Below are 26,213 nucleotides of genomic sequence, written 5' to 3' on the forward strand. Positions count from 1 at the left end.
TCCTTCTTCTCACCTACAAAGCTCTTCATGTTCAAGCACCATCTTATCTTAAAGAGCTCATTGTACCTTATTACCCCACCAGAGCACTGCTCTCCCAGAATGCAGGGTTCCTTGTGGTTCCTAAAGTCTCCAAAAGTCGAATGGGAGCCAGAGTGTTCAGCTATCAAGCTCCTCACCGGGTTCCCGTTTGGGTTCAGGAGGCAGACACCATCTCCACATTTAAGAGTAGGCTTGAGACTTTCCTCTTTGATGAAGCTTATAGGTAGTTCTGGCTCAGTTTTTCCTTGCCTCTTTCGCCTAGTGCTTGCTCTTGGTGGGAATTTTCCGGTTTCTGTAAATAACATCACAGAAGATGGTCTGGACCTGCTCTTTTATGAAAAGCGCAATGAGATAAGTGTTGTTGTGATTTGGCGCTATATAAATAAAATTGAATTGAATTAAATTACCTGAACCTCAACTTCCTAGCCTCATAGTTGATGTTTTACATTCTTGGATCCGTCTTAGGTTCCTGCTGTCTGCCTACGTTCCTGGATCCTGAAGTAGGCGATCATATCGTCACTGAAAACATATCTTTGATAGCAGGATCATTCTCAATCCTTTTGTAAAACCTTTGTCTTTCTTGGAGTATATCCACTATAATACATTCTTAAAAAATGTCATATCTTTTGCTATGGTTGGGCCTTGTATCCAAACTACTCTGACAGATGATACTAGTGTCGATTTAGCCTTGGGAAATAATTAGCAGCTGGTAGACAGATCTCCCCATCGGGAAATAAAACCCCAGTCTTCCGTGTGAGAGGCGGAGGCGACCATCCAAAGTTTCAGTAGTATTGTGGTTTTTGTGTTGGAACAAGTTGCACTGTTTGAAATAAGCTTTTGAGATACAAGAACGTCTTCACTTGGGACAGCAATTGACTCCCAACCCGATGGGAGAAATCCTGAGCTTTGAGATTTGGAGGGGCTGACTTTGATTACGAATGCTTGACACTGGACTTCAATCTGCCCCAGTGGGTGCTGTAGATCACTGTTTGATGAAGCCCACAGAACAACATAATCTGGAAAGAGCAGAAGAGGAATTATAAGGTGCCCAGACTTGACACTCTCCCACCTTCTGCTGCGCCTTGTGAGGTGCTGTTCATGTCCAGTAGATATGCTTTTTCCATCGCTTGACGATATTCCCATTTAGGGTCAGGAGTTCTCCTCCCATGCTGAACACAGCCTGAGCCAAGGCACGCTTTCCCCCTCATGATTCACCCCAGTGGAAGCTGTAGATCAATGCCTGATAAAGCCAAATGAACCACATAGTCTGCAAAGAGCATAAATGGAATTCCAAGGTGGCTAGACTTGACACTCTCCCAACTCCTGCGGCACCTTGTGACGTTTTGTTCACGTCCAGGAGTTGTGCTCTTTCAATCGCTTGAAAACATTCCCATTTAGGATCAGGAGTTCTCCTTCCATGCTGAACACAGCTTGAGCCAAGGCCCACTTTCCCGAGTAGTCCCACGCGTTCGCCGGGACTTCCTCGAGGCCTTGCATTGGTTAGCTGGTAGAAAAATCTCCCCGTCGGGGAATCGAACCCCGATCTTCCGCGTGACAGGCGGAGATACTGTCCATTATACTAACGAGGAATGCCCAAGCTTAATATTTGGCACATCAAGAAATAGGTGGCGCTATTCCAACATTCAGACCACAGTCAATGCATGTAGAAATATTTAGGTTTACTACATATTTGCTATCATTCAAATCCATGACAAAGCATCTGTGACTGAATCTAGTTTAAAATCTCTATTTTGTAGCTTTTTGAACATTTGCAGTAAAATAAAAATGGTGCATTTTCCCACAAATATGCAAAATAAATGAATTTCGTCAGTTTCCGTAGTGTAGTGGTTATCACGTTCGCCTAACACGCGAAAGGTCCCCTGTTCGAAACAGGGCGGAAACACATTTCTTTGTTTGTATTGACTTCGCACAATCAAACTCTGCGAAGTTAAACTCTCCATGACATTCACGGAAAAATCTCCCTGACGTGAAATCGTGGCCAGGCCTGCCGAAGTTTCCCCAGTGCAGTAGTCATCACATTCAGAGATTCAGGAGTATCCTGTCGAAAATTGATGCAGAAAAACTAGTCCACGCATTTGTTACTTCTAAGCTGGATTACTCCAGTTCTTTATTATCAGGTTGCTTAAAAGAGTCCATAAAGATTCTTCAGCTGATCCAGAATGCTGCAGCACGTGTTCTGATAGGAACCAGAAAAAGAGATCACATCTCTCCTGGTTTGGCTTCTCTGCATTGGCTTCCTGTAAAATCCAGAATAGAATTTAAAATCCTTCTTCTCACCTACAAAGCTCTTCATGTTCAAGCACCATCTTATCTTAAAGAGCTCATTGTACCTTATTACCCCACCAGAGCACTGCTCTCCCAGAATGCAGGGTTCCTTGTGGTTCCTAAAGTCTCCAAAAGTAGAATGGGAGCCAGAGTGTTCAGCTATCAAGCTCCTCACCGGGTTCCCGTTTGGGTTCAGGAGGCAGACACCATCTCCACATTTAAGAGTAGGCTTGAGACTTTCCTCTTTGATGAAGCTTATAGGTAGTTCTGGCTCAGTTTTTCCTTGCCTCTTTCGCCTAGTGCTTGCTCTTGGTGGGAATTTTCCGGTTTCTGTAAATAACATCACAGAAGATGGTCTGGACCTGCTCTTTTATGAAAAGCGCAATGAGATAAGTGTTGTTGTGATTTGGCGCTATATAAATAAAATTGAATTGAATTAAATTACCTGAACCTCAACTTCCTAGCCTCATAGTTGATGTTTTACATTCTTGGATCCGTCTTAGGTTCCTGCTGTCTGCCTACGTTCCTGGATCCTGAAGTAGGCGATCATATCGTCACTGAAAACATATCTTTGATAGCAGGATCATTCTCAATCCTTTTGTAAAACCTTTGTCTTTCTTGGAGTATATCCACTATAATACATTCTTAAAAAATGTCATATCTTTTGCTATGGTTGGGCCTTGTATCCAAACTACTCTGACAGATGATAATAGTGTCGATTTAGCCTTGGGAAATAATTAGCAGCTGGTAGACAGATCTCCCCATCGGGAAATAAAACCCCAGTCTTCCGTGTGAGAGGCGGAGGCGACCATCCAAAGTTTCAGTAGTATTGTGGTTTTTGTGTTGGAACAAGTTGCACTGTTTGAAATAAGCTTTTGAGATACAAGAACGTCTTCACTTGGGACAGCAATTGACTCCCAACCCGATGGGAGAAATCCTGAGCTTTGAGATTTGGAGGGGCTGACTTTGATTACGAATGCTTGACACTGGACTTCAATCTGCCCCAGTGGGTGCTGTAGATCACTGTTTGATGAAGCCCACAGAACAACATAATCTGGAAAGAGCAGAAGAGGAATTATAAGGTGCCCAGACTTGACACTCTCCCACCTTCTGCTGCGCCTTGTGAGGTGCTGTTCATGTCCAGTAGATATGCTTTTTCCATCGCTTGACGATATTCCCATTTAGGGTCAGGAGTTCTCCTCCCATGCTGAACACAGCCTGAGCCAAGGCACGCTTTCCCCCTCATGATTCACCCCAGTGGAAGCTGTAGATCAATGCCTGATAAAGCCAAATGAACCACATAGTCTGCAAAGAGCATAAATGGAATTCCAAGGTGGCTAGACTTGACACTCTCCCAACTCCTGCGGCACCTTGTGACGTTTTGTTCACGTCCAGGAGTTGTGCTCTTTCAATCGCTTGAAAACATTCCCATTTAGGATCAGGAGTTCTCCTTCCATGCTGAACACAGCTTGAGCCAAGGCCCACTTTCCCGAGTAGTCCCACGCGTTCGCCGGGACTTCCTCGAGGCCTTGCATTGGTTAGCTGGTAGAAAAATCTCCCCGTCGGGGAATCGAACCCCGATCTTCCGCGTGACAGGCGGAGATACTGTCCATTATACTAACGAGGAATGCCCAAGCTTAATATTTGGCACATCAAGAAATAGGTGGCGCTATTCCAACATTCAGACCACAGTCAATGCATGTAGAAATATTTAGGTTTACTACATATTTGCTATCATTCAAATCCATGACAAAGCATCTGTGACTGAATCTAGTTTAAAATCTCTATTTTGTAGCTTTTTGAACATTTGCAGTAAAATAAAAATGGTGCATTTTCCCACAAATATGCAAAATAAATGAATTTCGTCAGTTTCCGTAGTGTAGTGGTTATCACGTTCGCCTAACACGCGAAAGGTCCCCTGTTCGAAACAGGGCGGAAACACATTTCTTTGTTTGTATTGACTTCGCACAATCAAACTCTGCGAAGTTAAACTCTCCATGACATTCACGGAAAAATCTCCCTGACGTGAAATCGTGGCCAGGCCTGCCGAAGTTTCCCCAGTGCAGTAGTCATCACATTCAGAGATTCAGGAGTATCCTGTCGAAAATTGATGCAGAAAAACTAGTCCACGCATTTGTTACTTCTAAGCTGGATTACTCCAGTTCTTTATTATCAGGTTGCTTAAAAGAGTCCATAAAGATTCTTCAGCTGATCCAGAATGCTGCAGCACGTGTTCTGATAGGAACCAGAAAAAGAGATCACATCTCTCCTGGTTTGGCTTCTCTGCATTGGCTTCCTGTAAAATCCAGAATAGAATTTAAAATCCTTCTTCTCACCTACAAAGCTCTTCATGTTCAAGCACCATCTTATCTTAAAGAGCTCATTGTACCTTATTACCCCACCAGAGCACTGCTCTCCCAGAATGCAGGGTTCCTTGTGGTTCCTAAAGTCTCCAAAAGTAGAATGGGAGCCAGAGTGTTCAGCTATCAAGCTCCTCACCGGGTTCCCGTTTGGGTTCAGGAGGCAGACACCATCTCCACATTTAAGAGTAGGCTTGAGACTTTCCTCTTTGATGAAGCTTATAGGTAGTTCTGGCTCAGTTTTTCCTTGCCTCTTTCGCCTAGTGCTTGCTCTTGGTGGGAATTTTCCGGTTTCTGTAAATAACATCACAGAAGATGGTCTGGACCTGCTCTTTTATGAAAAGCGCAATGAGATAAGTGTTGTTGTGATTTGGCGCTATATAAATAAAATTGAATTGAATTAAATTACCTGAACCTCAACTTCCTAGCCTCATAGTTGATGTTTTACATTCTTGGATCCGTCTTAGGTTCCTGCTGTCTGCCTACGTTCCTGGATCCTGAAGTAGGCGATCATATCGTCACTGAAAACATATCTTTGATAGCAGGATCATTCTCAATCCTTTTGTAAAACCTTTGTCTTTCTTGGAGTATATCCACTATAATACATTCTTAAAAAATGTCATATCTTTTGCTATGGTTGGGCCTTGTATCCAAACTACTCTGACAGATGATACTAGTGTCGATTTAGCCTTGGGAAATAATTAGCAGCTGGTAGACAGATCTCCCCATCGGGAAATAAAACCCCAGTCTTCCGTGTGAGAGGCGGAGGCGACCATCCAAAGTTTCAGTAGTATTGTGGTTTTTGTGTTGGAACAAGTTGCACTGTTTGAAATAAGCTTTTGAGATACAAGAACGTCTTCACTTGGGACAGCAATTGACTCCCAACCCGATGGGAGAAATCCTGAGCTTTGAGATTTGGAGGGGCTGACTTTGATTACGAATGCTTGACACTGGACTTCAATCTGCCCCAGTGGGTGCTGTAGATCACTGTTTGATGAAGCCCACAGAACAACATAATCTGGAAAGAGCAGAAGAGGAATTATAAGGTGCCCAGACTTGACACTCTCCCACCTTCTGCTGCGCCTTGTGAGGTGCTGTTCATGTCCAGTAGATATGCTTTTTCCATCGCTTGACGATATTCCCATTTAGGGTCAGGAGTTCTCCTCCCATGCTGAACACAGCCTGAGCCAAGGCACGCTTTCCCCCTCATGATTCACCCCAGTGGAAGCTGTAGATCAATGCCTGATAAAGCCAAATGAACCACATAGTCTGCAAAGAGCATAAATGGAATTCCAAGGTGGCTAGACTTGACACTCTCCCAACTCCTGCGGCACCTTGTGACGTTTTGTTCACGTCCAGGAGTTGTGCTCTTTCAATCGCTTGAAAACATTCCCATTTAGGATCAGGAGTTCTCCTTCCATGCTGAACACAGCTTGAGCCAAGGCCCACTTTCCCGAGTAGTCCCACGCGTTCGCCGGGACTTCCTCGAGGCCTTGCATTGGTTAGCTGGTAGAAAAATCTCCCCGTCGGGGAATCGAACCCCGATCTTCCGCGTGACAGGCGGAGATACTGTCCATTATACTAACGAGGAATGCCCAAGCTTAATATTTGGCACATCAAGAAATAGGTGGCGCTATTCCAACATTCAGACCACAGTCAATGCATGTAGAAATATTTAGGTTTACTACATATTTGCTATCATTCAAATCCATGACAAAGCATCTGTGACTGAATCTAGTTTAAAATCTCTATTTTGTAGCTTTTTGAACATTTGCAGTAAAATAAAAATGGTGCATTTTCCCACAAATATGCAAAATAAATGAATTTCGTCAGTTTCCGTAGTGTAGTGGTTATCACGTTCGCCTAACACGCGAAAGGTCCCCTGTTCGAAACAGGGCGGAAACACATTTCTTTGTTTGTATTGACTTCGCACAATCAAACTCTGCGAAGTTAAACTCTCCATGACATTCACGGAAAAATCTCCCTGACGTGAAATCGTGGCCAGGCCTGCCGAAGTTTCCCCAGTGCAGTAGTCATCACATTCAGAGATTCAGGAGTATCCTGTCGAAAATTGATGCAGAAAAACTAGTCCACGCATTTGTTACTTCTAAGCTGGATTACTCCAGTTCTTTATTATCAGGTTGCTTAAAAGAGTCCATAAAGATTCTTCAGCTGATCCAGAATGCTGCAGCACGTGTTCTGATAGGAACCAGAAAAAGAGATCACATCTCTCCTGGTTTGGCTTCTCTGCATTGGCTTCCTGTAAAATCCAGAATAGAATTTAAAATCCTTCTTCTCACCTACAAAGCTCTTCATGTTCAAGCACCATCTTATCTTAAAGAGCTCATTGTACCTTATTACCCCACCAGAGCACTGCTCTCCCAGAATGCAGGGTTCCTTGTGGTTCCTAAAGTCTCCAAAAGTAGAATGGGAGCCAGAGTGTTCAGCTATCAAGCTCCTCACCGGGTTCCCGTTTGGGTTCAGGAGGCAGACACCATCTCCACATTTAAGAGTAGGCTTGAGACTTTCCTCTTTGATGAAGCTTATAGGTAGTTCTGGCTCAGTTTTTCCTTGCCTCTTTCGCCTAGTGCTTGCTCTTGGTGGGAATTTTCCGGTTTCTGTAAATAACATCACAGAAGATGGTCTGGACCTGCTCTTTTATGAAAAGCGCAATGAGATAAGTGTTGTTGTGATTTGGCGCTATATAAATAAAATTGAATTGAATTAAATTACCTGAACCTCAACTTCCTAGCCTCATAGTTGATGTTTTACATTCTTGGATCCGTCTTAGGTTCCTGCTGTCTGCCTACGTTCCTGGATCCTGAAGTAGGCGATCATATCGTCACTGAAAACATATCTTTGATAGCAGGATCATTCTCAATCCTTTTGTAAAACCTTTGTCTTTCTTGGAGTATATCCACTATAATACATTCTTAAAAAATGTCATATCTTTTGCTATGGTTGGGCCTCGTATCCAAACTACTCTGGCAGATGATACTAGTGTCGATTTAGCCTTGGGAAATAATTAGCAGCTGGTAGACAGATCTCCCCATCGGGAAATAAAACCCCAGTCTTCCGTGTGAGAGGCGGAGGCGACCATCCAAAGTTTCAGTAGTATTGTGGTTTTTGTGTTGGAACAAGTTGCACTGTTTGAAATAAGCTTTTGAGATACAAGAACGTCTTCACTTGGGACAGCAATTGACTCCCAACCCGATGGGAGAAATCCTGAGCTTTGAGATTTGGAGGGGCTGACTTTGATTACGAATGCTTGACACTGGACTTCAATCTGCCCCAGTGGGTGCTGTAGATCACTGTTTGATGAAGCCCACAGAACAACATAATCTGGAAAGAGCAGAAGAGGAATTATAAGGTGCCCAGACTTGACACTCTCCCACCTTCTGCTGCGCCTTGTGAGGTGCTGTTCATGTCCAGTAGATATGCTTTTTCCATCGCTTGACGATATTCCCATTTAGGGTCAGGAGTTCTCCTCCCATGCTGAACACAGCCTGAGCCAAGGCACGCTTTCCCCCTCATGATTCACCCCAGTGGAAGCTGTAGATCAATGCCTGATAAAGCCAAATGAACCACATAGTCTGCAAAGAGCATAAATGGAATTCCAAGGTGGCTAGACTTGACACTCTCCCAACTCCTGCGGCACCTTGTGACGTTTTGTTCACGTCCAGGAGTTGTGCTCTTTCAATTGCTTGAAAACATTCCCATTTAGGATCAGGAGTTCTCCTTCCATGCTGAACACAGCTTGAGCCAAGGGCCCACTTTCCCGAGTAGTCCCACGCGTTCGCCGGGACTTCCTCGAGGCCTTGCATTGGTTAGCTGGTAGAAAAATCTCCCCGTCGGGGAATCGAACCCCGATCTTCCGCGTGACAGGCAGAGATACTGTCCATTATACTACCGAGGAATGCCCAAGCTTAATATTTGGCACATCAAGAAATAGGTGGCGCTATTCCAACATTCAGACCACAGTCAATGCATGTAGAAATATTTAGGTTTACTACATATTTGCTATCATTAAAATCCATGACAAAGCATCTGTGACTGAATCTAGTTTAAAATCTCTATTTTGTAGCTTTTTGAACATTTGCAGTAAAATAAAAATGGTGCATTTTCCCACAAATATGCAAAATAAATGAATTTCGTCAGTTTCCGTAGTGTAGTGGTTATCACGTTCGCCTAACACGCGAAAGGTCCCCTGTTCGAAACAGGGCGGAAACACATTTCTTTGTTTGTATTGACTTCGCACAATCAAACTCTGCGAAGTTAAACTCTCCATGACATTCACGGAAAAATCTCCCTGACGTGAAATCGTGGCCAGGCCTGCCGAAGTTTCCCCAGTGCAGTAGTCATCACATTCAGAGATTCAGGAGTATCCTGTCGAAAATTGATGCAGAAAAACTAGTCCACGCATTTGTTACTTCTAAGCTGGATTACTCCAGTTCTTTATTATCAGGTTGCTTAAAAGAGTCCATAAAGATTCTTCAGCTGATCCAGAATGCTGCAGCACGTGTTCTGATAGGAACCAGGAAAAGAGATCACATCTCTCCTGGTTTGGCTTCTCTGCATTGGCTTCCTGTAAAATCCAGAATAGAATTTAAAATCCTTCTTCTCACCTACAAAGCTCTTCATGTTCAAGCACCATCTTATCTTAATGAAAAAGAAAGTTGATGTGTATATGCATTAATATAAAAGAAAGTTGATGGTATATGGATTAATATCAATGAAAGGTGATGTGTTTATGCTTTAATATCAATGAAAGTTGATGTGTATATGCATTTATTAAAAAGAAAGTTGATGTCATAATGAATTTTGATGGAGACAAAAGGAATGGTGATGATATAATAAAAAGAAAGTTGATGTTTATATCCATTAATCTAAAAGAAAGTTGATGTGTTTATTAGGGATGATCCGAGTACTCGGCTGAAACGAGTATCCGGTACGGATAAAGCACTTTTGCCGAGTACAAGTATTATACGAGTAATATGAGTCAATATCCGAGCTCAGATTGATTAAAACTCCTCAACTGGCCGCGCAGCGTTCTGTGATAATCACAGCGCCCCCCCCCCCCCCCCCCCCCCCGCCTACAAACCCGCTCGGATCAATCACACACACACAGAACATGGAGAAATGCGCTCCCTCGGCCTCTCTCTCCGTCAGTCAATCGGGTCTGCGGATCTGTTCCGTTAACGTTTAGGGTTTCTTCAGCTTCAGGTTTGTTTTTAACTTCGGTTTGTAGTCCTTACATAGTAACCAGTAGATTTCTGGTGAACGTGGGGTTTGTAGTCCTTACATAGTAACCAGTAGATTTCTGGTGAACGTGGGGTTTGTAGTCCTTACATAGTAACCAGTAGATTTCTGGTGAACGTGGGGTTTGTAGTCCTTACATAGTAACCAGTAGATTTCTGGTGAACGTGGGTTTCAGACATGCTGCTTGTTTTAAATGCGACTCCAGTTGCGTCTCTGCCATCGGAGATATTCTTTTTTTTTAATCGTCAGCTGGCTTCATTAAAGTCAATGCAGATATGATAAACAGCATCTGCCCCTGCCCCCTCTCTCTCTTTCTCTCTCTCTCTGTGTCTCTCTCTTACTCACACACACACACACACACACACACACACACACACACACACACACACATATACCTGGTGTGGAAATAAAAAATAAAAAAGAACCCAAAACAAAAATCACACTGATCATAAAAAAATAAAAAGTTAAAAAAAGAAAGTTATATTGAGTATGAAAACTCTTTTTCATTACATTTTACTTCATAATTGCAACCGCATGTGTTGTATTCATTGTTGCAAAACGTTCTGTATATAGTTTGTTTGTTACCATGACAACACCATCAATCTGAAGCTCGATGCTGTCATGTAAATAGTTTTCATATCAGCAATAAATATAACAATTTTTGATCAACTCATATCAATTGCATGCTTAAATAAAGCCCCGTCCATTTCAAGACCACCCGACCCACTTCCGGGTTAAATCTGACTACTTCCGGTTTAGGCCCCGCCCAGTCCGAGTACGGATCCGGATACAGATAATTCATGTGGTAAACAGATACAGATACAGATACAGATAATGCTGTACTCGCTCATCCCTACACCTAACCATGTGTTCTGTATCATAGCTACATGTATGACCTTTGCAGCAAAAGAACTTGTGAAAATCAGTTTGGTATTCAGTGAGGTTGATTGGTTGTTTAGAGGCTAAAAACAGGTTTAAACTAACTGTCCCTGTTTAAGGCTGTTGGGTGCTAACTCTAACAGGAGGATAACACGGGGTAGACACCACCGATTGGTTTCATTTCTCTCTCCACTGACAGACCTCCTAATGTACAAACTACAGAGCTACGTGTTGAAATTGACTGGAATTCTCCTTTAAAGAAAAGTCCATCTGCTTTAAAAAGATGTCTTAATGCACCTCTCCATATTTCCTGACATTTACCGTCACAATCAGATATGTCACTGTAAAAAATAGAATGTTGGCAGATGTAGGGAGCTGCGTTGGGAACCGGAGGGTCGCAAGTTCAAGTCCCCATGCGGACCAAATTACGGAGTGTGGTTGGATGCCACTTCACATCCTGGGAACTGCCAGATACCCCCCCAACCGCTGGTCCAGCTGGTAGCCCACTCACTCTCACATCTCTCCATTAGTGCTTGAATAGATCCTGAGTGTAACAAAGTGTACACAGAGTGTGAATTGTAATTTCCCCACTTGGGGATCAATAAATATTATAGATTAAATTATATTAATCAAAAAGAAAGATGATGTGATGTTTGTATTACTCAAAAAGAACGTAGAGGCATATAACGTACAGGCATAAATGCATATGTGTATATGCCTCAAAAAGAACAGATATGCATTAATCAAAAGGAAAGTGGATGTGTACATGCATTAATTAGCAGACCTCGTGGCGCAATGGTAGCACGTCTGACTCCAGATCAGAAGGTTGCGTGTTCAAATCATGTCGGGGTCAAATCCCCTTACTGCAGTTCGCTCACGTGTGCATGAAAAGGTCCTGCGGGTGCATATTTCAGCGCTGTGTGTGTGATTAGTAACTGAGTGTAAATTGTAATTTCCCCACTGAAGTTCATTAAATTATTTTAATCAATAAGAAAGATGATGTGTATATGCATTACATGGTGTAGATGGAACATCGTAAGCACCTTTGATCTGCATTAAAGGATCAAAAGCATTCCTTTGATGTGCCAACATTCTATTTTTAACAGTGAGATATCTGATTGGTGGAACTCCCTGTTACCATGGAAATGTTCACTGCACCTGCAAACTCACCAACAGCCCTATTTCATGCTACTTTGAAAAATTCTATGCTTTTCAGAATTTACATTAACAAATTTTAAGTTTCTAAAATAAAAGTAACTGTTAAAGAGATTATAAAACATCTATTAAGTTGTTCAAATTCAGCTTCATTAAATTAACCCATTAAGTTTCCGCATAATGCATCAGTACTAATATCAAATTCTATTGTTGGTGCTTTCTGCATATTTTTCATCATTTAACACTTAGGTAAATATATGTATCAGATCCAACTCTGTATCTGAATATTAGGACTGGGATCTGGGTAAAAAATGATATACCCCCCCCCTCCTCCTCTCCTGGTTAGTAGATTTTAATCAAGTATATTTATCAATAAACAATGAAATGAAGAATACAAATGTTCCGATAAATGTGCTAGTTTACTGATATGTATATAAGCAGATTTTAAAAATTATCTGTGAAAAATCTTTCAATGAAAATGAAAATCATTATCTGTAATTACCAATGTGCCAACAAGTATCAAAGAATCAAATCAAAGTTGTTTATTAAACTTATTCAACACTGTCTGCTCGAGTTATCTTAGCTTGCTAGATGAAAATAAATAGACAGGGTTGTAACCTAGCAACACTTATTGTTTGTAAGACACCATTTTGTTTTTGATTACTCAATCTTAGGGACATCTCTCAGAGGAAAAAAAATGCTGCTAATATCCTGTCTCTGAAAATAACCTCAGGCCCCAGAGGGTTAACCGAAATACAAGTCAGGAATAACTAGAACTGCCAGCAGTTTTGACGGGTCCAAACCCCCCCCCCACCCCCATGCAAGTTGGCCCCAATGACCCGGGGAGCACACAAAAGTGGAACCAAACAAAACAATGGGGGGGGGGGGCAAATGTCAGGAAATATGGAGAGGTGCATTTAACAGTGGAAAGATGAACCAAGACGGCTTTTCATATAAATATTTTCTTTTTCTATTGACTATAGTTGTGTTTGTTATTAACAGAAATCAACCTGTCAACATTTCTATTCATCATAAAGTTCCGCCGTTAAGTTTTTCACCGCCAATTCAAAAAGAGCTGAACACGGAGGAGGATTCCTCCCTAACGGCCGCTCTGCTCTGCTCCGTGCCCCCGCTGTCCGGTAATAGTTAAAGCAGATAAAAACCTAAAGAACACTCAAAAGCTTCAAGATAAAACTTACTTAAGAAGCTTCTTCATTCACGTTCAAGAGAAGGCCTGTGAGACCTGTCAACTCCCGGTATGGGAAGCGGTATTTAACCGGTGAAGGTCTGCGGCAAGATCAGTAAGATCTGTGTCTTTGGTCCTTTATTAAATCAGAGCTGTAGTTACATACTTACCCTATGCCCTGATATGCATGTGTCAAAAACCATATAATGCTAATAACTAGACATGATATGCGTCTCTATAATTAAACATTATAAAACTATAACTAGACAGGGTGGCTGGGAAAACCTGAATCCTGACTGTCTTCGTTCACATTCAAGAGAAGCCCTGTTTCCAGCCAGACTATGAATTGATTCATGAAATCCCTGTTATTAATGTGGACTCAGTCCCATATGGTCTAGCGGTTAGGATTCCTGGTTTTCATCCAGCTGCCCCGGGTTCAACTCCCGGTATGGGAATTGGTATTTAGCCGGTGAAGGTCTGCAGAAAGATCTGTACGATGTCCAACATTGGTCCTAAATTAGAGCTGTAGTTACGTACCCAACACGGTTAGACTTTACTGTAATTTCTACAGTTACTTACCGTAAAATATGATAACTTTCTTTTCTGGTTCATTACTGTAATATGCATTGCATTGTCGCACTGTTGCTTGCTCTGGAGGAGACTACTAGAACTGTTGGGTCCTTGTAAATTCTGGAGTGTGGTCTATCTGTAAAGTGTCTTGAGATAACTCTTGTTATGAATTGATACTATAAATAAAAATTGAAATTGAATTATGGGTAGTAACATTTAATTAACATTTATTTACTGTATTTTTTGAATTTGCTGTAGTCTGCTGTAAAACAACAGCAGTAGTGCTACTGTAGGTGAATAAAATTGTTAGTTCATGTTATAGAAGCATAGAAATAAGATGGAAAAATAAAACATCTCTATAAAATTACACTATTTCATTTTATAGAAATATTTTACATTTTATTTATTATGCTTTTAGCAGTGAAGGTAATTTAAAAATGTGTCATGCTTTTCAGCAGTGTAAATAACTTATTGAGAGTTGTAGAGACAAACAACCTGGATGACGTGTAGTTTTCTAATGTTAAACTAAGATAAAACTGAAGTTATTGTTCTGGGGCCCAAGCACCTCCGTGACGCATTATCAAAAGAGATAGTTACTCTGGATGGCATCACCCTGGCCTCAAACACCACTGTGAGGAATCGTTTCACCTACGTAAATGTGCAAAATAAATATTTGTATAAATATTAAATGTATTATGTTCCAGTTTAATGGGTGTTACGACAGGTATCAGCAATGCAGTTTCCATTTTAAACTTGACATGCCATAAAGTTTACTCTTCAGCAGCCAGAGACAATTCACTCAAGACACTTGCAGCAACAGATGCTTTGCCTGACATCAACAAACTGGAAATAGACTTGATGCTGAAACAAAGCATAGGAATTAGCAGAAGATAGTTTTGATCCATCGACCTCTGGGTTATGGGCCCGGCACGGTTCCTCTGCGCCACTCTGCTGTTTATGTCCAGGGGAAGGAAAATTCTGAGATTCACATTTTGAGGGACAGTTTTCGGGTTGCAAAGTTAAACATTTGGTAGACCTTGCAACTATCATTTATGTGAGCTTCCTGCTTACCTCGAAGAATCTTGAAGGAGTCTACTGAAGCAATAATGAGCCAATACCTTGTTAAAAAAATGTTATCAACACCCTTCACTCTTTGCAATTTTGCTCTGACATTGTTTATTTTAGAAAATTGTAACCAGCATTAAATGAGTAGTTTTAGGTCTCTGTGAATGTGGGCCGAGTATTTACCTCGGCTGAACTTGTGAACATCTCTTTGGCATATTCCCAGTCTGATCAAGTCCAGGTGCTGGAAAATCTGTGATTCAGGTTTTGAGGGAATGGGATCTGCATGTGCTTTCTTACCAGAAAGTTTCTGGAGGTCCAAATGGCATCTTTGATGGCGGCCAGGGTGAGCCACTGATTTGCAAAGTTACATGCTGGTATCTGTTTCTTTGGCCTGACGGATGGACAGACGACCCAAAAGCATAATACTTCTTGCCAAGACATAACAAGAAACAAAAAAAGAGGCGGGGGGGACAGAGTTCAGCCCTGAAAGAATAGAGAACTACAGACAAAAGTTATGAAATAGTAACAAGTGTGACCAGAAGAATTGGAATAAAACTAGAACTTTAAAGTACAAACCTTTCTTCAAGAAATCTTTATTGTGCCCACATTGAACCTCATTTCTGAAACGTGCATACGACCTAAAACCGGCGTAGGACGGGCGTACGCCGATTCCTACGCAAAGTTCGGCAATGTATGTGGAGTACATAGGTCTCCACATACATTGCTTTTATTAAGATTGAAGACCAAATTGTTAGTTTTTACGAAATTTTCCCAACCATCGAAAGTGTTTTCGTAGCCTCGTTGGCACAGTAGGCAGCGCGTCAGTCTCATAATCTGAAGGTCGTGAGTTCAATCCTCACACGGGGCAGGTGTTTTAAAAACACAACTGATGCTGGAAATACACCGACCTTCAGGTGGTTGAATACTGGCAATACACATGAATGGAAGTTGTGATTCTGTGGTTATTTCTGCGATTGAGACAACAAAAAACTTTTTTTTTTTAAACGATATTTTTATTCAAGAAAGGTAACACTGTATAGGATGCATATAAATAGAATATCTTGAATTGGTTTAACATTACTTTGTCAATCAAATCCCATCCACCCACCCACAACAACCACTTACTGCCATTAAAATAATTAAGGATAATAATAATAACGATAATGAAAATAAGTACATAATAATGAGAAAAAAAAAAGAAAAAAAGGAGAAAGAAAAGGGGGGGGGGCACTCAACACTCTTACATTATACATGCCTGTAGCTACACATGGTTGAAAAAAGAAAAAAGAAAAAAACACATCAGGGCCCTGTTGTCTTACGGGAGAGTATTGAGCTTATCAAAATACAAAATCAACGGGTCCCATATTTTGTGAAATTTACTAATTGAACCTCTGGTAATTTTTTCTAATTTCAAGAAAAACAGTAGTTCACTGAGCCAGACAGACCCTTTAGGTGGATCAGGAGATTTCCACTGTAAAGCTATTCTTCTACGGGCTAACAAAGACGCAAAAGCAAAAGCAAAAGCATTCTTCTTATCAGTGGGCAACAAGATCTCATTAATCAAGACTCCAAAGATGGCCATGTCTCCAGAGGGTTTCACTTTGGTATCAAAAGCATCATTCAAAATGTTGCAGACATATGACCAAAAATCTCTTAGTTTAGAACAGGTCCAAAACATATGCGACATATCTGCTGGTGTAGAATTGCAGCGCTAACACCTATCTTGAATGTCAGAATAAATTCTTGATAGTTTGGATTTTGTGTAGTAAATTCTGTGAAAAACCTTGAACTGTATCAAGCTAAGACGGGCACAGGATGAAGTGCCATTTACTCTAGTCTGAGCGCAGTCCCAGACTGCATCAGTGACGTCCCTCCCTAACAAAAGGCAATCTTTAAGGGTGCTAGCACACCAATGACTCATCACAGTATAAAAAAACGCAGATGTGCCTTCATTAACAATGTTGTGTTATCTCATAGGTACAGGAAGCCACACGTTTCCATGAATGTATTTCTTAACATTTATTTTCAGTCTGAGTTACAAGATTTGCAGTGAACATTGTGTTGTCCAGCAGAAAGGCAACAGGTGTGTTACTTTTTGACTATGATTTATATTGTAGCAGTGCAATCATTTTACCCAGGTTTGACTTCCAGCCACCACAGTTTCATTTACAGGTTTTGAAGCCATATACAACATTAACATTACATGTTTTACCCAGGTTTCTTCTTTTATTCAGTGATATTTCAATTTCCTTGCGGGAGTCATCCCAAAAGGATTAATAAAGATAAGTCTATGTCTATCTCGAAAAAAGTAAAAAAATCCGAAATTCTTCAGGGGCTGGAGCTCAGTGGTAGAGCTCATGCTTTACATGTATGAGGACCTGGCATCTCCAGCAGGTATTATTGTAGAGTCTTTGAAAGAGCTGCAAAAGATATTACCTCCTGTGGTAATCTGACTGGTAGGGTTATAGAACGTAGTGGTAGACTAAGACCTCCTGTGACACAAACTAAGAGGTATGCTCTCTCTTTTATACCTCAGACTATCAGACAGCAAAACAAGCACTTTAAATGTAAATGTGCTGTATTTATAAGCACTTTTACATCTACAGGAAACATTCACCATTCACACACGTTCATACACTGAGGCCAGGGCTGCCGTACAAGGTGCCACCTGCTCATCTGATAAACATTCATACACATTCACACTCTGATGCGCAGCACCGGGGCCAGGTTTTTCTTTCTACATTCAGTGTTTTGCCCAAGGACACTTCGACAATGACTGCAGGGGCGGGGATCGAACCGCCAACCTTCCAATTGGCAGGCAACCGCTCTACCACTGAGCCACAGCCGCCCCGTATGATTTTTACAGTTTCTATTTTACCATATTTATTACTTTTTTCGAGATAGACATAGACTTATCTTTATTAATCCTTTTGGGATGACTCCCACAAGGAAATTGAAATATCACTGAATAAAAGAAGAAATCTGGGTAAAACATGTAATGTTAATGTTGTATATGGCTTCAAAACCTGTAAATGCAACTGCGATGGCTGGAAATCAAACCTGGGAAAAATTATTGCACTGCTATGGTATAAATCATAGTCGAAAAGTAACACATCTGTTGCCTTTCTGCTGGACAATACAACGCTCTCTGCAAACATGGTAACACAGACTGAAGCAATTCTGGGACATGGATGCATGCACACAAATGGAAAGATAAAGGAGAGAGGAGCTCAGTGTGTCAAAGGAAGTCCCCCGGCAGTCTAAAACTACTACAGTGTAATTAAGAAAGACAGAGTAAAGAGAGGAGCCTGGTTGGGCTAGAACTCTCCCCTGCTGGATTGAGCTGTACTGCACCGCCTTCCTCTAGTTTTATATTGTATTATGTTTACTCTTAAATGTGATGACGGTGTCTGCGTGAACTTAAGTACACAAGGTCAGACCAGACGTGAGAATTTTTGCAGCCTACGCTCACGTTCAAATTGATAAATGCCGAACTTTGGGTGGGAATCGGTGTACGCCCGTCCTACACCTGTTTTAGCACATTTCATGAATGAGGGCCCATGTCAACACAATAAAGATTTCTTGAAGAAAGGTTTGTCTTTTATAGTTCTAGTTTTTTTCCAATTCTTCTGGTCACACTTACTCTCTCTGGTTGCACTGTTTCACATCTTTTGACTGTAGTTCTCTATTCTGTCAGGGCTTAACTCTATCTCCCCCACCTCTTCTTTTATTCTTGTTATGTCTTGGCAAGAAGCAATATGCTTTTGGGTCATCCGTCCATCTCTACATCCGAATCAGAAATTCTTTATTGATCCGCAAACATAAAAACTGGATAAAAATTCTCCTTCGGGCCGGATTTGAACCAGCGACCTAAGGATTTGAATTTTATGCCTCTACAGTCCTCCGCTCGACCAACTGAGCTATCGAAGGGAGATAATGAATGCCTAAGCATTTCTTGATTTTTCTCTACAGAAAACAATTAAACTTTCACCGGAGACTAAACTTTGATTCAGTTTGCAGCCTTCAGTCTTTATTCTATATACAGAGTTTTAATTCCAGCCAAATTCCTCCCTTGCTGTAACAAGAAACTTCTACTACAGTTTGGCGTCACAGACAGGATTTCAAGGAGGAATCAGAAAGGGACTCCACCGGTGACTGATGAGGGCATGCATCCAGGGATCTGATGATCACCTGCCTCTAAACCTCGCCAAACATCTGTGAGAGAGAGAGGGTCAGAAAGCTCCCTTGATGAACTGCTGTAATTGTTGACAGCACCGTGAAAAGTAATGTTCTTGAGGAAAATCATGTTCTGGCAGTTTATTTTGACAAATCGACATCCACTACCCTCAAGTCATGCTGTCTTTCCAGTGATGTGATTGGTAAGTGGTTGGGCTGTATACAGGTTTTAATCATATCCATCGGTTTAAAGATACTCACAAAACGCTGTACTTGCAATCGCGTTTCTCGTGCACATTCATGTCCTCTTAAATACAAAGAACTGCTAAGTTCTTTACTCCCAACATCAACTCTCAGACATTAGTTCCAAATGAAAACAATTGTTGTCAGAAGTGGGATTTGAACCCACGCCTCCAGAGGAGACTGCGACCTGAACGCAGCGCCTTAGACCGCTCGGCCATCCTGACTGATCCAAAAAATTTTCAATAAGACCTGTTTAAAAGATTATGATTTAGTGAATTACACATGTCATGATATAGTAGTTTCTCAGTCATCCATGTCATAGTTAACAAGGGAAGGTTTCTCAACTGTCAGTCCAAATATATGGGCGTTCATGGAGACATGGAAGAAAGTCACCAGGGTGGCAATGTGCTTGACAATGGCAATACATTGCACGGGATGTGAAGACAATTTGCAATACAGGCTAAATCCTATGGTGGGAATCAAGATCTACCAATGTTTCTGTCAACAATGTCCACCTGAATCCAGAAATGTCCCTGCCAGATGGGAAATAGACTGACAATTGGGTCAACATTGTGCAATTATCTTCAAAATGTCCAACTGAGTCCACAGATATACCTTCCAGATGGGAAATAAACTGATAACTGTCTTTATGGTCTAAATATGTCAAATATTGCCGTACAATGTCCACATTGAGTCCAGATGTGTCCCTTTTGGTTCTTGATCTATGCTATTACCCCAAAAGTTCACAACTAGGCCGAGGGCAACTGGACTTGGTAAAATGTTCTCTGCAGATTTTTTGTCCCTTATACAAGAGACTTCTTTTGTTGTTGTTTTTACACAGAAAAGGGTTGGACACAGTGCCCACTCACCCACCCATATCTGACAATTGAAAGCTGTGGGGAAAGGGGGGTTCCAAACCTAATAGACCATCAACAAGCAATTCTGATGCACTATACTGGCCCATTCAGGATGAACACTGTATACTCTGACTGCAGCAACACAAGTTCAAATTTCAGTGATACCTAGTTTTTATGGTGATTACGAGACTGAATGCAAAGTGTGTATCCCCCATGTTTCTCAAAGCCTATCACTTCCAGTCAATACTGTCAAATTTGGAGCTCCTTCCAATTACATTAACGACCAGGTGACTCCTCAACATGACCCCACCAACGTACTGTTTACAGTCTAAATGACCAAGGACATTAAACCTGTTAGCTTACTTTAAACCAGATGTGAAAAGTTGAAAGGTTGATCTTTTTCACCTATACTGTGGCTTAAAAACAGGTTCCACTGAGATTTGAACTCAGATCACTAGAGTCACACTGCAGAGTGTTACCCATTACACCATTGAACCTTTAAAAGTGTTGCAAGGGTTTGCTAGGCAGTTTCTTTCATAATATCCACATGTGTGATATTAAAGGCACACAACAATCACAACAATTATTGGCCAACTTAAGTCAGTTAGTTAGCTAAGCGTTCAGAGGATGTGGGAAAAAGCAAGTCAAGAACAGGTTTTAAAGGACTTGCCACAGACAGTGAAGACAGCAGTAGATATGTCTACTGTGTACAAACACATGGTAACTTTACATCTGTTGACAATGAAGATGCCCACAAAACCCTGTAGTGGCCATTGAGTTTCTTGCGCACATTCATGTCCTCTTAAATACATAGAACTGCTTTATTCCCAATATCATGTCTCAGAAAAACAGTAGATGTCAGAAGTGGGATTTGAACCCACGCCTCCAGTGGAGACTGCGACCTGAACGCAGCACCTTGGACCGCTCGGCCATCCTGACTAATCCAACAATTACTTTGTAGGACCTGTCTCAAAAATTATAATGTAGTAAATTAAACATGTCATGATATAGTAGGTTCTCAGTCATCCATGTCATAGTTAACAAGGGAATGTTTCTCAACTGTCAGAAAGCCCCATTTTAAGGACACACAGCAGACCTACAATGAAATTGTAATTGAACTGCTTTGAAAATAGTAAGAACCTTCTTCATCACAAACCTGATGGTGCAGTACTTGATCTACATGGATCCACTTGCTGTCCCTCTGGCTGTTCCTCTCTCTGTCCCATTGATGTTTTCTTCCTCCTCACCCTCTTCTTCATCCTCCTCACCCTCTTCTTCATCTTCCTCACCCTCTGGAATATCCTTCTCTGTGTCAGAGCCCTCACTTTCATCACATGCCCTCTCTCCAAACTCCCAGAACTCCTCTGGCTCTCCCTCTTCCTGCTCTCCAGTACCTTGATTTGTTTCTCTCACTGCTGTTTTTCTCACTTTTTGTTCAATAGGGCACTATATCACTTCCTCGTTTCATGATAAATATTAAAAGAAGATAAAACGTAGGAGTATGCATTACATTTCCCTCCCTACTCAACCTGGGCATAAAGCCTGTTGATTACTTTACACAAACGTAGTTGTTTGTTATCGCAATGCAACAGCAAAGACGGATGAAGTTACCTGTTAACATACAGAGCTGCCAAAAGTACTCACTTCCCGTACTCAAGTAGAAGTAGAGAGAATTGTGTTAATAAATACTCTGGTAAAAGTATAAGTACTGATTTAACTTCTTAACTCAAGTAAAAAAGTAACAAAGTAAAGGCTTAGCAATTTACTTAAAGTATAAAAGTAAAAGTAGCCTTATCAATGACAAAGCTCCCTGGACCAGACAGATGTTACTAGAGAGCACACTGAGAAACTACAGTGGACATGGAGAAAAGACTCTTTATTCTTTATTCTTTATATGCCATTGGCTACATTTTAAAATGGCTGTCTGCCAATAGGCCTAAAACATATATAAACATATAGCCTATTTATATTGACAGAGACTGGGACTCCAGGTTAATAAGATTCTCACGCAAGTATCAAGATATGAATTCAGTTGTGATTTTGTGAGAATTTCGTGAATATTGCCATTCAATTAGATTCATGTTGGTATTGATGATGCAAAAATAATAACTAACTCCAGTGAAATTATTTAAAATTTATTGAGGACTAGATTAGGACTGGATTTAAAGCTGATTCTGGTTTCCAATTTGGCCCCAGGTGTGTCTGTTAAAACACAGACGGATACAACTTCTCTCTGTTGATGCTTCATTACAATCAAGCATCAGGATAAACATGGGGGGGGGGTAGCTCTGCTATGGCTGTGTGTGTGGTAAGAAAATAAATAAATAACAAGGAATCATATATGCTAGTAAATAATAACAATGAACCCACTATTAATTACATTATCTTAATGAGCAAGGGCATTTAACAATCGCCATTATATCGAATCAACAGCCAGGTGTAACCTAGGTAACAGGAGAAGAACACAGACAAGCTAACTTTTAAATGTACCAGATTTATAGACCAATACAACAACAGGCTTAAATGAACTGACAACATCAGTTATATGACTTACAGTTCTCAAAGACGCACACGATCTCAACTGGTTATCCTCTGGACAGCTAGTCTCTTTTTTTTTTTCTTTCACTTTTTTCTCCGTGTGGCGTGAGCGCCCGCTCGTGATGTGAGGCGGGTGTCCGCGCTATTCTCCGACATGGACTCACAATTACACCTGATAGACAACCTTTAGTACAAAACTAAAGTAACAAGCCAATTTTGTAAAATGTAAGGAGTAGAAAGTACCGATATTTGAGTAGAGTAGAGTCGCCCAAAAAATAAATAGTAAAGTAAAAACACCTGAAAATTCAACTGGAGTATAATGTAGTATTTGTGTTTTTTTACTTCCTATCTCTGATGACCGTAAAGATTAATATTTACATGGTTTGCAGAACTGTACCTTCTAATAGAGGTAAGGCCACTTGGGTTATCTTTGGGCTGCTCTATGATCTTCTGCAGAAGGATAAATCCCAGAGTTGGCTCACTCCAGATTATTTGAGCAACAAACGTCCCTGGGTGGACTTGGACCACCATCCTTTCAGTTAACAGCCGACTGCGCTGACCTATTGCGCCACAGAGACTGCGCCTGTCTGATGTTTTATGAATGGGAACTCGAGCTTTAAGCCACAAGCATTTGCTTTATGGCTTTTTGAGGTTGAGCTGCACATGTATGCTTATCAGGCTATTTTCCTGTTACTCAGAAATTGGGGAAGCTGACTCATGCTGAAATGTAGAAGCTGGACGTGCATTGCCTTTTTCTTACATGTCAATTGAAATCTGACTTTGAATTCAAATATTTGGCATCCAAGAAAGTTCTGGAACTGATGATGTATCAGTCGTTTTGCTGGTGGTTTCTTGGTCACAGCAACCAGCTTGATCATTGACATACAGTTGCCGCCACCTATCACTAAACTGTCGGGTGGGGCCTTACGTATTTGCTTGTATTACATCAAGTGACCTGCATACCAATGACTGCAAAGATCAATATGTACATGGCATGCAGAACTGTACCTTCTGATATAAGGCCACTTGGATTATCTTTGAGCTCATAGATCCTAGAGTTGGCTAACTCCAGGTTATTTAAGCAACAATCGTCTCTGGGTGGACTTGAACCACCATCCTTTCAGTTAACAGCCGACTGCGCTGACCTATTGCGCCACAGAGACTGCGCCTGGCTGATGTATTATGAGCGCCAACTTGATCTTTAAGCCACAAGCATTTGCTTCATGGCCTTTTGAGGTCGTGCTGCACATGTATGCTTATCAGGCTATTTTCCTGTTACTCAGAAATTGGAGAAGCTGCCTCTATGGTCTTCTGTAGAAGGATAAATCCCAGAGTTGGATCACTCCAGGGAGCTCGATCTTTAAGCCACAAGCATTTGCTTTATGTGAGCTTTGCTAACTGTGAGAAACTGTCACAAACGCAGATGCGAGGTGATGCAGCGGCGTCTAGAAGCTGAGGAGACAGGCTTAATTGCGGGTGGTGGAACATGTCTATGTCTGTGGATCCTCATGGAGGCAGCTTGATTGATTGTTATGTTCCCTTATTTGTGCGATATAACAGAGATCTAATGTTTTATCAAACCGGGTTGGGAGAGTAACATTTCTGGTTACTTCTTGACGAATAAAGCAAGTAACGTCACTCAAAGAAAGTTACTGGCTGGGAACCAAAGCCATATCAACTGCAAAACATCTGTGCATTGAGAATGAAAATAAATGCTCAGAGATGCATCAGCGGCTTCCAGTAACTATTTGATATTATAGTGTTATCCATGAAGGCACATCTGCCGTTTGTCATAATGAGATGTGTGACCACAATTAAACAGCGCCTCTCGTTGTTGGCAGGATTCGAACCTGCGAGGGGAGACCCCAATGGATTTCAAGTCCATCGCCTTAACCACTCGGCCACAACAAACTGAAAAGCAGTGCAATACTGATTTGCACTAATATTTACACTGACTCACGAAAAAAACACGAGTAAAATTAAAAAACACTGCATAAACTTTGCTACCGTGTGTTTATTTAAATATGGGTACACTTTACATGTAGGTGTATACTTTACTGCAAATTAAACTGAGATGTCAGGGTTTCAATCTCCACCTGTGAAAAGTGCTGCTTCTTAGCCGGATTACGTCTGGCCATGTCGTAAATAGTAGGGGCGAGGACTCAAAACCGAGAATATATTGGGGCGTGATATTTTAATTGTTGTGATTGTTGTGTGCCTTTAATATCACACATGTAGATATAATGAAAGAAACTGCCTAGCAAACTCTTTTGACGGTTCCATGGTGTAATGGTTAGCACTCTGGACTCTGAATCCAGCGATCTGAGTTCAAATCTCGGTGGAACCTGGTTTTAAGCCACAGCACAGGTGAAAACATTCAACCTTTCAACTTTCCACATCTAGTTTAAAGTAAGCTTATGTTGGTGGGGGCATGTTGAGGAGTCACCTGGTTGTTAATGTAATCAGAAGGAGCTCCAAACTTGACAGTATTGACTGGAAGTGATAGGCTTTGAGTTACATGGGGGATACACACTTTGTATTCAGTCTCATAATCACCATAAAAATAAGCTATCACTGAAATTTGAACTTGTGTTGCTGCAGTCAGAGTATACAGTGTTCATCCTGAATGGGCCAGTATAGTGCATCAGAACTGCTTGTTGAATGGTCTATTAGCTTTGGAACCCCCCTTTCCCCACAGCTTTCAATTGTCAGATATGGGTGGGGGAGTGGGCACTGTGTCAAACCCTTTCTGTGTAAAAAACTAAAGAAGTCTCTTGGATGAGAGACAAAACTTCTGCGGAGGACCTTTTACCAAGTCCAATGTCCCTTGGCCTAGTTGTGCACTTTTGGGGTAATAGCATGGATCAGGAACCAAAACGGACACATCTGGACTCATTGTGGGAATTGTACGGCAATATATGACACTTTTAGACCATGAAGACAGTTATCAGTTTATTTCCCATCTGGCAGGTTTATTCGTGGACTCAGTTGGACATTTTGAAGATAATTGCACAATGTTGACCCAATTGTCAGTCTATTTCCCATCTGGCAGGGACATTTCTGGATTCAGGTGGACATTGTGGACAGAAACATTGGTGGATCTTGATTCCCACCATAGGATTTGGCCTGTATTGCACATTCCCTTCACATCACGCGCAATGCCATGCCATTGTCAAGCACATTGCCACAATGGTGACTTTCTTCCATGTCTCCATGAACACCCATATATTTGGACTGACAGTTGAGAAACCTTCCCTTGTTAACTATGACATGGATGACTGAGAACCTACAATAGAGTGACATGTTTAATTCACTATCTTATAATTTTTTAAACAGGTCCTACTGAACATCTGTTGGATCAGTCAGGATGGCCGAGCGGTCCAAGGCGCTGCGTTCAGGTTGCAGTCCCCACTGGAGGCGTGGGTTAAAATCCCACTTCTGACAACCAGTGTTTTCATCTGGAACTAATGTCTGACACATGATATCGTGATTAAAGAATTTATCAGTTCTTTGTATGTAAGAGGACATGAATGTGCCCAAGAAACGCAATTGCAAGTGCAGCGTTTTGTGAGAATCTTTATTGTCAACAGATGTAAAGTT

At 41.3% G+C, this 26,213-nt stretch overlaps 14 non-coding genes across 14 annotated transcripts; 8 read left to right on the plus strand and 6 right to left on the minus strand.

Moving 5' to 3' along the window:
• Positions 1-1,556: 1,556 nt before the first annotated feature.
• trnad-guc (transfer RNA aspartic acid (anticodon GUC)) lies at positions 1,557-1,628 on the minus strand. The gene has a single exon. It is a non-coding gene; the product is annotated as a tRNA-Asp (tRNA).
• A 241-nt stretch (positions 1,629-1,869) lies between these two features.
• On the plus strand, positions 1,870-1,942 carry trnav-aac (transfer RNA valine (anticodon AAC)). The gene has a single exon. It is a non-coding gene; the product is annotated as a tRNA-Val (tRNA).
• A 1,938-nt stretch (positions 1,943-3,880) lies between these two features.
• Positions 3,881-3,952, minus strand: trnad-guc (transfer RNA aspartic acid (anticodon GUC)). The gene has a single exon. It is a non-coding gene; the product is annotated as a tRNA-Asp (tRNA).
• A 241-nt stretch (positions 3,953-4,193) lies between these two features.
• Positions 4,194-4,266, plus strand: trnav-aac (transfer RNA valine (anticodon AAC)). The gene has a single exon. It is a non-coding gene; the product is annotated as a tRNA-Val (tRNA).
• Positions 4,267-6,204: 1,938 nt separating this feature from the next.
• trnad-guc (transfer RNA aspartic acid (anticodon GUC)) lies at positions 6,205-6,276 on the minus strand. The gene has a single exon. It is a non-coding gene; the product is annotated as a tRNA-Asp (tRNA).
• A 241-nt stretch (positions 6,277-6,517) lies between these two features.
• On the plus strand, positions 6,518-6,590 carry trnav-aac (transfer RNA valine (anticodon AAC)). The gene has a single exon. It is a non-coding gene; the product is annotated as a tRNA-Val (tRNA).
• Positions 6,591-8,842: 2,252 nt separating this feature from the next.
• On the plus strand, positions 8,843-8,915 carry trnav-aac (transfer RNA valine (anticodon AAC)). The gene has a single exon. It is a non-coding gene; the product is annotated as a tRNA-Val (tRNA).
• A 2,689-nt stretch (positions 8,916-11,604) lies between these two features.
• trnaw-cca (transfer RNA tryptophan (anticodon CCA)) lies at positions 11,605-11,676 on the plus strand. The gene has a single exon. It is a non-coding gene; the product is annotated as a tRNA-Trp (tRNA).
• A 1,871-nt stretch (positions 11,677-13,547) lies between these two features.
• trnae-uuc (transfer RNA glutamic acid (anticodon UUC)) lies at positions 13,548-13,619 on the plus strand. Its single transcript has one exon. It is a non-coding gene; the product is annotated as a tRNA-Glu (tRNA).
• Positions 13,620-15,594: 1,975 nt separating this feature from the next.
• On the plus strand, positions 15,595-15,667 carry trnam-cau (transfer RNA methionine (anticodon CAU)). The gene has a single exon. It is a non-coding gene; the product is annotated as a tRNA-Met (tRNA).
• Positions 15,668-19,359: 3,692 nt separating this feature from the next.
• trnal-cag (transfer RNA leucine (anticodon CAG)) lies at positions 19,360-19,442 on the minus strand. The gene has a single exon. It is a non-coding gene; the product is annotated as a tRNA-Leu (tRNA).
• A 1,489-nt stretch (positions 19,443-20,931) lies between these two features.
• trnal-cag (transfer RNA leucine (anticodon CAG)) lies at positions 20,932-21,014 on the minus strand. Its single transcript has one exon. It is a non-coding gene; the product is annotated as a tRNA-Leu (tRNA).
• Positions 21,015-24,442: 3,428 nt separating this feature from the next.
• trnas-uga (transfer RNA serine (anticodon UGA)) lies at positions 24,443-24,524 on the minus strand. Its single transcript has one exon. It is a non-coding gene; the product is annotated as a tRNA-Ser (tRNA).
• Positions 24,525-24,888: 364 nt separating this feature from the next.
• Positions 24,889-24,960, plus strand: trnaq-cug (transfer RNA glutamine (anticodon CUG)). The gene has a single exon. It is a non-coding gene; the product is annotated as a tRNA-Gln (tRNA).
• The last annotated feature ends 1,253 nt before the right edge of the window (positions 24,961-26,213 follow it).

The sequence above is a fragment of the Etheostoma spectabile genome, unplaced genomic scaffold (genome assembly GCF_008692095.1).
Source record: "Etheostoma spectabile isolate EspeVRDwgs_2016 unplaced genomic scaffold, UIUC_Espe_1.0 scaffold00018484, whole genome shotgun sequence".
Lineage (NCBI taxonomy): Eukaryota > Metazoa > Chordata > Actinopteri > Perciformes > Percidae > Etheostoma > Etheostoma spectabile.